The sequence below is a fragment of the Coenobita brevimanus genome, chromosome 74 (assembly GCF_032717465.1).
Source record: "Coenobita brevimanus isolate Jiangsu-jjx chromosome 74, ASM3271746v2, whole genome shotgun sequence".
NCBI lineage: Eukaryota > Metazoa > Arthropoda > Malacostraca > Decapoda > Coenobitidae > Coenobita > Coenobita brevimanus.
Window position 1 is genome coordinate 32,048,416 of NC_137027.1, and position 10,680 is coordinate 32,059,095.

The following is a 10,680-nucleotide window of genomic DNA, read 5'->3' on the forward strand; positions in this document are numbered from 1 at the left end:
GAACACTGCATAGATGAGAATAGCTCGGTTGAGCATTGCTATGGTGAGAATAAGTCAGCTGATCACTGCTAGGGTGAGAATTGCTGCGAATATATCGTGCTACATATCCCTCTGGCCAAGGATCGAGAATATTCCACTGAACAGTGCCTTACACTTGTACAATACGTGTGATGCTGTTCTTGCCCGTAAGTGCCCCGTTCCACGAGATGGGATATCTTGGATCATGATGAGCATGGTTGTTTTAGTTTGTTCAAGTTTGCGTTTCGCTAACTTCACGATTCAGTCACTTCCTTTGTGTTATGAGCTTCTGAAGTAGAGCTTATCATAACTTCCAGTGTCCTCAGTGGCTTGGCAATGTTCTCCAACAATACTAGTAATTCATATAAGATTTCCAAACTAATTTCGGTACTCATGATATCTTTCACGATTGCTGTCGAGGCCGTTGGAGCTATGAGGCATCTTTGCCTTACTACATGTTGAGGGTCTAAGTGAGCTGATCCTCTTGCTATATAGATGGGAAGCCATGGTGTAAGTCCCAGCATCGTTACCTACCGAAAAAAAAAAAATCCATTAATTAACTAATCCAGTCATGCTGAGGTCGATGATAGTGATGTTGTTTTTCATTCAGTATATCTGTCTATTTCTCAAATTATCTATCTGTCTGTATATGCCAAATTATCTGTCTATCTATCTATCTGTTCATCCATCAATCTTTATATCTATCTATCCATCTGTCTATCCACGAACATATTCGCAGTTTCGTTTTTGTTTTTCAGTCAACCTCTACTTCTAAATATCTTTTTATTAGTTTTTGTTTTTAATGCAAGGAAGAAAGAACCAAAGGCCAGGAGCTGGAAAACCATTCCTTCCAAGAAAAGAATACAAAACAGCCAAATTCAAGATCTATGTATCTATCCACCATTTTTTATATTTATCTATTTATCCATCTATCTATCTATCTATTTATCTTTTTTTTTTTTTATGCGAGGAAGAAGGAACCAAAGGCCATGGCCCGCAGTAACAGTTCCCTCCAAGAGAAAAACAAAATACAATAGAGAGCCAAATTCAAGATCCGATCATTTTGAGATGCCTGGACACACTGCGTTTGAAAGACTGGAGATCATAGGCAGCAGGAAATACAGACAGAGGGAGACAGTTCCAGAGCTGACCTGTTGCATAAATGAAAGACTGGGAGTAACGGTTAACTCTTGCATTAGAGAGTTGGACAGAAAAGGGATGAGAGTTTGCTGCCAGACGGGTGCTACGCGCCCGTCGTAGAGGTGGAGGAATGCAAGCAGACAGTTCAGAGGAGCAGTGACCATTAAAGTAGCGATAGAAAAGAGATAAAGATGCAACAGTGCGGCGAAGAGACAGAGGTTGAAGGGAGTCAGTAAGAGGAGGAGAGTTAATGAGACGAAAAGCCTTTGACTCCACCCTATTGAGAAGAGCTGTATGTGGGGAGCCTCCCCACACATGAGAGTTGTACTCCACACAGGGGCGGATAAAACCTCTGTATACAGTCAACAATTGTGCAGGGGTAAAGAAAGAGCGGAGTCGGCTTAGCACACCCAATCTCTTAGAAGCAGATTTTACAAGAGATGTAATATGATCTTTCCAAGATAAGTCTTGAGTAAATGAAACCCCAAGCATGTTCAAGGATGATGCAGGATTAAGCTGAATATTATTAAACATTAATGGGTATACCTGTGGAAGATTTTGTCGGGTTGATAGGTGTAAGAACTGAGTCTTAGATGCATTAAAGACAACCATATTATTTTTACCCCAGTCAGCGATACGAGCCAAGTCAGACATTAGGTGTGCCATAGCCTCATTACTTGTTTGTTGAAGTAACTGTTGAGATGGGCGTTGCGGGAACCGAATGGAAAGGTGAAGGGTGGAGTCATCAGCGTATGAGTGGATAGGGTTAGATGTAGAGCTTAGAAGATCATTGATGAATAAAAGGAAGAGAGTTGGTGATAGGACAGAGCCCTGAGGAACACCACTGTTGATAGATCTAGGAGAAGAACGATGGCCGTCTACAACAGCGGCTATAGAACGACCAGAAAGGAAGCTAGCGATGAAGGCACAGATAGAAGGATAGAAACCGTAGGAGGGCAGTTTGGAAATTAAAGATTTATGCCAGACTCGATCGAAAGCCTTTGAGATGTCAAGTGCAATGGCAAAGCTTTCGCCAAAGTCCCGAAAGGAGGATGACCAGGAGTCTGAAAGGTAGGTGAGAAGATCGCCAGTGGAGCGTCCCTGACGGAACCCATACTGACGATCGGAAAGAAGGTTGTGATAGGAAAGATGCCTTAAAATTTTTCTATTAAGAATTGACTCGAAAACTTTTGAAATACAGGACGTTAAAGCAATTGGACGATAGTTGGAGGGTTGGGAGTGGTCACCCTTCTTTGGGACTGGCTGAATGGGAGCAAACTTCCAGCAAGAAGGAAAGGTACAAGTTGACAGACAAAGGCGAAAGAGTTTGCCTAGGCAGGGTGTAAGCACAGAAGCACAGTTCTTGAGAACAACAGGAGGGACCCCATCAGGCCCATATGCCTTGTTAGTACTGAGGCCTGTGATGGCAGAAAATACATCAACTGAAGAAATTTTAATGTCAGCCATGAGGAAGTCAAAGGGGAGAAGTGATGGAGGAACAGCACCGGAATCGTCTAAGGTGGAATTGGAGGAGAAAGTCTGTGCGAAGAGATCTGCTTTATCAGTAGAAGAAATAGCTACAGAACCATCAGAGTAGAAAAGAGGAGGGAAGGATGATGAGGTAAAGTTGTTAGAAAGATTTTTGGCAAGGTGCCAGAAGGAGCGGGAAGAATTCGAGTTGGAGAGTTGAGAGCATTTAGTATGGAAAATTATTTTTAGTAGAGCGAAGAACAGACTTAGCACAATTCCGGGCAGAAACGTAAAGATGATGTGATTCAGGGGTGGGTTGGCTCCGGTACCTTTTGTAGGCCCTCTCCTTGTTGCGGACAGCATTAGAACAAGCGTGATTAAACCAAGGCTTTCTTGCGTTAGTCAAAGGATATGAGATAGGAATGTATGCTTCCATGCCCGAGAGAATAACCTCCGTAATGCGCGAGGCACACTCAGATGGCTCCCGGCCATGGAAGCAATAATCATTCCAGGGAAAATCAAAGAAGTACTGCCTGAGGGCCTCCCAGTTCGCGGCTCCAAAATGCCACAGACGACGTTTCCCTGGAGGGTCCACAGGCCGTACCGGAGTGATAGGACAGGTTAAGGTAATAAGGTTGTGATCGGAGGAGCCCAACAGAGAGAAAAGATTAACAGAGTAAGCAGAAGGATTAGTTGTGAGGAAGAGGTCAAGTATGTTGGAGCTCTCTCCAAGGCGGTCAGGGATACGGGTAGGGTGCTGTACAAGCTGCTCTAGGTCATTAAGGATAGAAAAGATGTAGGCTTGTTCACCAGGTGGATCCGTGAAAGGAGAGGAGAGCCAAAGGTGGTGGTGAACATTGAAATCTCCAAGAATGGAGATTTCAGAGAAAGGAGAAATGGACAGTATGTGTTCCATCGTAGAAGTAAGATAGTCGAAGAATTTTTGATAGTCAGTAGAATTAGGGGATAAGTAAACAGCACAGATATATTTAGTCAGAGAATGACAGGAAAGCCGAAGCCAAAGTGTGGAGAATTCAGAAGAATCAAGTTCAGGAACACGAGAGCAAGATAAGTCGTTGCGTATGTATACACAACAGCCACCTTTGGCTTTGAAATGAGTATAGAGAAAGTAGGAGGATACAGAAAAGGGTTTGCTGTCGGTTGCCTCAGACAGCTGAGTCTCCGTCAGAAAAAGAAGGTGAGGTTTAGAGGAGGAGAGGTGGTGCTCAACAGAGCGAAAGTTAGATGAAAGGCCGCGAATGTTGCAGAAATGAAGAAGAAGAGAGTCAGACAGTGGTTCCAGGCACCTCGAGTCGTCACCGGGAGAGGGGCAGATGGCGGGGGCATTTATGGTCCCCCCCCCTGGGGACTCCGAGGCTTGATTAATAGACGCCATTTTTGTTTATTTTTGAAAAGGAAGTGTAGTGTGTACTGTGCATGTAGTTTGGTGAAGATAGTTAGAGAAATTTGTACTGGAGAGCATGCTGGCCTACTCTCTGTGTAACTGAGACACTGAAAAAGTTCAGCAAAGGGGGATGGTCAGGAACTAGTCCTGAGGGCTGATGAAACGGGAGCTCCAGCACTCCCTGTCATCAGCTTTCCATCCACCTCGGGAGTACTGCTGTGTATCTATGCATCCGTCCATCCATCCACCTACATATCTACAAGTATCTATCCATCTACTCATCCATCCATCTATCTATCCATCCACCTACATATCCATCTATCTATCGTAACAAACAAGGTGTGTGTGGAGTTAAGTGCTTGTCTCTGAATTCCACCAACACTTACTCTCCTCACAATTGACACTTCATTATCGTCTATTTTGCAGTGTTACGACTTTCTTCATTCAATTCCTACTGTAAAATGGTGGTAGTAGTAGTAGTAGTAGTAGTAGTAGTAGTAGTAGCAGTAGTAGTAGCGGTGTAGGGGTGGTGGTGGTAGTAGTAGTAGCAGTACTAGTAGTAGTAGTAGCAGCGGTATAGTGGTGGTGGTGGTGGTAGTAGTAGTAGTAATACAGCACCAGTAGTAGTAGTAGTAGTAGTAGTAGTAGTAGTAGTAGTAGTAGTAGTAGTAGTAGTAGTAGTAGTAGTAGTAGTAGTAGTAGTAGTAGTAGTAGTAGTAGTAATAGTAGTAGTAGTAGTAGTAGTAGTAGTAGTAATAGTACTAGTAGTAGTAGCAGTAGTAGTAGTAGTATTAGTAATAGTACTAGTAGTAGTAGTAGTAGTAGCGGTGTAGGGATGGTGGTGGTAGTAGTAGTAGTAGTACTAGTAGTAGTAGTAGCAGCGGTATAGTGGTGGTGGTGGTGGTGGTGGTAGTAGTAGTAGTAGTAGTAGTAGTAGTAATACAGCACCAGTAGTAGTAGTAGCAGTAGTAGTAGCAGTAGTAGTAGTAGTAGTAATAGTACTAGTAGTAGTAGTAGTGGTAGTTGTAGTAGTAGTAGTAGTGGTAGTAGTAGTAGTGGTAGTAGTAGTAGTAGTAGTAGTAGTAGTGGTGCTGGTGGTGGTAGTGGTAATAATAGTAGTAGTAGTAGTAACAGAAGTCGTAGTAGTAGTAGTAGTAGTAGTAATTTCGCGTTCGGAATAGCTCTAGGTCTTGTGCTCGCGCTGACGCCATTTTTGTTCCAGCTGCCGCCATTTCGTTCCCTCTGGAACCTAGGAGTGTCAATACCGTAGTCCTGAACCGTCTCATGGTGGGGGCAGGTCTAGTTCCGGTGGCTGGGGGGGGATGGCGGTGCAGTCTGTTGGGTAAGGCTTGCTGGCGGGTCCAATACAGAATTCGTCCCTGTGGAAGATGCAGTTTTGATGATGTTGAGGAGGAGAGGATGGTGGTGATAATAATGATAATGGTTTTGATGATGATGATGAGAAGGAGGAGGAGGAGGAGGAAGAGGATAAAAACAAAGACTGATGATGACTGCTCCCTACCTCCACTATCATCATCTATCAATTCTTTTCACTTTAACTTGGAGAGACAGTTGCAAGGGGGGGGGGTCATGTAACTGGAGAAGGATATTGAGGATTGATGTTTATTTTTCATCCCATCCCTCCCTCTCTCTCATCTGGCACACACACACACACACACACACACACACACACACACACACACACGAGTTCATAACACTCCTCTAATCTACACACACACACACACACACAAGGTCATAACACCCCTCTAATCTACACACACACACACATACACACACACACACACACACACACACACACAATGTTCATAACACCCCTTAAACACACACACACACACACACACACAAGTTCATAACACCCCTCAAACACACACACACACACACACACACACACACACACACACACACACTTCTCATACGTTGATAGGGTCCAAGTGGGGCACAAACTGCTGCATCTTCATAACATACACAACTTTCAATATAAGGGGGTAATTTTCGGTGTGTATAAAGAGAGGTGTCTTCACCCCCATTGAGCTCTGTAGTAACACATTTTGAAAATGACTTTTTTCCTAGAGACTTGTTAAGGTTTATTAGTAGACTAAACACTTCGTGAAAATATAGGTGAAGATTTTTTTTTTCCTGATACTTTTATTAACATCTAATAAATAATAACAATAATTCTCTATATAGCAGTATAACAGTCCCAATTGTGTCCTGATTGGCTAGCTATTATGACGTCACTAGCTCCGCCCCCTTACCACACTTGTGGCTGCTGGGCCAGCCTCCACAAGCGTGGCGGGTGTTGGTGGGTGGGATTCCGGGAAGTCAGTGTGGACCCTGACAGCGAGGTGGGCAAATACCATGGCTCCTTTCGCTCTGCTCTACATTTTTCTGGCTGTTCTTCCTGCTTTGAGTTCAGGTATGGTAATTTATTTTTTTTTTTTTTTTTTTTTTTTTTTTTTTTTTGTTGAGATTCGTGATGTTAAGTGCCTTTTGAAATTTCGTTATAGCTCTTCACTAGCGATTTATTCTCTCCGCACATCGATGTCCTCTCGTGTCTTATAGATGCAAAGTACATCATGTCGAAATGGAATTTTAAACTGACATTTCGTTGTACATTTTCCTCAGCGGTTTATTCTCATCATTGCACATTGATATGCTCTTGCATTAGCGCAAACTGTTTCAATATTAAACAATATAAATAACGCCCAATAGTGCAAAAATGTTTTATGCAAAAAATATAATAATAATAATAATAATAATAATAATAATAATAGTACTAATAATACATCGCTAAAGAAGAGCTGTTACGAAGCCTACTATGCCACTGAGATTAATAATATACCTTATGTATAATGTTGCTTGTCATGCATTTACACACACACACACACACACACACACACACACACACACACACATTTATTTCACTTTTTTCGGTCAGTGTCATTTTTCTTTATTTATTTGACTGTTCCGCTGTATATTTCACTTTCGTAGTTGTAGTAGTAGTAGTAGTATCATTACTAGTATTACACCTCCTCTTATTATTATTATTATTGTTATTATTATCCTTGTTCCATATGGTGTGGATATAGGAATCGCCCCTGTCCGTCCGTCTTTCCGTCCGGGCCTGTATCTCGTAAACTACCAGGTGGATTGGCTTCCTATCACACAGAAAGATAGAGTATGTGTCGTAGTTGATGCCCGTATAGGTAAAATTGCCATATTGTCTGTACTTCACGAGCTATGACCATATAAGGAAAAATCTGTCTTGTTACCTCGGCCAAGGAGGTTATGTTTTACCCCGCGTTGGTTGGTTGGTTTGTCTGTCTGCCTGTCTGTTAGAAGGATTACTCAAAAAGTTTTGAACGGACTTTGATGAAATTTTGTGGAAGGGTGGACAATGGGCCAAGGAAGAATGATTACATTTGGGGGCGGATCCGGATCCGGAGTATCCCGCACAATATCTCCAAAATTTCGCATTGAATTTCAATGAAAGTTTAAGGTTTGGTGGGCCATGGACCCAAAACGAACTGTTTAAATATGGGGGCTGACCCAGGTCCCTATATCCATTAATGCTGATCCGGATCAGGATCCTTTTTAATGGCAATGGTATTGGCGGAGGTATGCGCTCTCTCAGCACTTTCTAGAGTTACATTTTGGAAACTTCTTGCTGGATTCTCTTCATATATTACAGCAAGATAGAATATACGCCCTGGTTTACTCCTATGTCCTTATGTATGAAATTGCCACATTGTATTTTACGAACTATATCCATATAAGAAAACTAATCTGTAAATAGCTGTATCCTGGAAACTACTTGCTGGATCATCTTAAAGAACAAGATGTGCCAAGGCATATCAAACCCGTGCCGGATAGTAATTCTAGTGTTGATGTATAAACAGAACAGGATGTCTAGTCAAAGATGTCACAATATTTGGAGTAAATCGGGTGAAAATAGACGACTTTTTAGCCCGTTTAAAATTCTAAACGTTATCCACCTGACATTGACCTTCCTATCTCTAACTGGGGGTTGACCCCCTGATATAATGAAGCATGTTATAGGATGCAAATTTGAAGGATGCACCTTTAGGTTTTGGTTTCATGTCGATGTGACGAATTCGAAAAGAGTTATGGTGAAAACTCTATTTCTTTCTTATTTTTTTGTAGCGTACAGCCTGGGCCTTGGTCCAATTTTCCTAAAATTTAATCACGTGTTGAGAAGGTCGTAGCCCATCATCCCTGTAATATTAGTTAAAATCGCGCCTCTAGTTTTCACGTAAAGTTGTTAACAGACAGACAAACAAACAAACAAGCAGAGTGAACACAATAGCCTACCAACCTCGGAACCCCTCCGGGGCGGGGACGGGTAAAAATAGTGTAAGAGTCCTAGTTTATGCCCATATATATATATATATATATATATATATATATATATATATATATATATATATATATATATATATATATATATATATATATATATATATATATATATATATATATATATATATATATATATATATATATATATATATATATATATATATATATATAAAACCCATTGGAGCCCAGTGTCCCGAGTATTGGGCAGAACTGGGATTTTTCATGTCCTTATAAAGTAGGGAACCCCTAGGTAGGGACCTATGAGCTTCGCGAGTATCAGCCGATAGGCGGAGGGCAGTACGCTTAGTACCCTCCCAGTTCAATGCCTCGCCCAGCACCCCTGAGATCCAATGGGATATATATATATATATATGAAATTGGCGTAACTATTAGTGCATATCTGTATATTCTTTACCGCATGATGATACGTCCTTGGTATAGGCTTGTTATTATTGTTGTTACCATTATTATTATTATTATTATTATTACTACTACTACTACTACTACTACTACTAGTATTATCATTATTATTATCATTACTATTATTATTATTACTGTAATCATTATTAATATCATTGTCACTATCACCGCTACTGTTATCATCACTAGTACTATTTATTATCATTACTACTACTGTTATCATATTCTGTCGTTATTAGCACTACTGCTATGATTATCACTACTGTCAGCACTGCTACCTTACTACTGTTATAATCATCACTACTACTATTATTATCAGTACGGCTGTTATCATCGCGTCTACTATTATTATTATCATTATTACTTTATCATTATCACTACTACTATCAGTCACTACTGTTATTATCACTACTGCTCTTATTATTGCGATTAGCACTACTATTATTATCACTTTTACAATTAATATCACTATGACTTATCATTATCACTACTGCTATTATTAATATCACCATCAGTACTACAATTATTTTCACTACTGCTATTATTATTACTTTCTAACCCACAACAGGGGAGAGCAAGCCCTGGTGTGAGTATACCTGCTGCAGGATAAGGCCAAACGGCGAGTGTTTCTGTTATCCCTGCATCTTCAGGAGTAAGAGGTTGCCCGGGGAGCCCACCACGACCACAGCGACAACGAAGACGACCAGTACGACTCGAGGTGACCCCAGCATCGGCAGTGTGAGTAGTGGTAAAGGTCGTCGTGAAGCCCCCAGTGGTCGTCGCGCAGTATGGCAGTCGTAAGCAAGAACTCGGCTCCATTATCCTCAACAAGAACGACAAGAACACCAACAAAAACAACAATAACAGAACAACAAGAATGACAAATAAACAAGAACAAAGAACAAGAACAACAATACCACCACAACAACTACAAAAAGAAAGTGAAAAACAAGAAACAAACAACAAGAACAATAACAAGAAACCATCAACAACAAAAACAATGACAAATATGGTCCTTTCATCTTAGCTTGGCCCAGATTTTCGTCCTTTTGCAGCTTATTTCACGTAGCTCAATGGCAGAATAAGACAATGCTACGGCTCTACATCCCTCACATAGCACTTCTTCGTGACTAGCAATTTGAAGGGATTAATGAGGGCTATATCTCCCCCTCCCCCTCGTTCCAAAATTCCCTCCTGCGCTTAATTAAATAGCTTGGATGTGATATGGATTACATGAAATGGAAATAAAAAAAAGGGTAATTCTCTCTCTCTCTCTCTCTCTCTCTCTCTCTCTCTCTCTCTCTCTCTCTCTCTCTCTCTCTCTCTCTCTCTCTCTCTCTCTCTCTCTCTCTCTCTCTCTCTCTCTCTCTCTCTCTCGCCATATATATTGTTCAGAGAGTGAAATACCATGTCTCATTATCCTGTGTGGTGTGGTGTGGTGTGGCTATTATTGACTGGTGTGGTATTATCCTGTGTGGTGGTGTGGTGTGGATATTACTGACTGGTTTGGTATTGTCCTGTGTGGTGGTGTGGTTTGGTGTGGGTATTATCCTGTGTGGTGGTGTGATCTGGTTTGGGTATTATTGACGTATATAGACAAAAATCCAGACAGCAACAGCCCCCTTGCTGCTTTCAAGCTGTCTGGCAGAGTTTAAAAGGCTGTAGGTCATAGGAAAAGGGGGAGACTGACTGAGGGCGATAGTTTCTCATTTGACATATGGGAAAAATGATGATGATGATGATGATGATGACGGTGATGATGATGAGGAGGAGGAGGAAGAGGGGAATGATGAAGGTGGTAATAGTAATGGCGGTGATATACTGAG

General features: G+C 41.4%; 1 long non-coding RNA gene across 1 annotated transcript; it reads left to right on the top strand.

Moving 5' to 3' along the window:
* The first annotated feature begins 6,375 nt into the window (after positions 1-6,375).
* Positions 6,376-10,209, top strand: LOC145407770 (uncharacterized). Its single transcript, XR_013898790.1, has 2 exons — positions 6,376-6,470; positions 9,423-10,209. It is a non-coding gene; the product is annotated as an uncharacterized LOC145407770 (long non-coding RNA).
* The last annotated feature ends 471 nt before the right edge of the window (positions 10,210-10,680 follow it).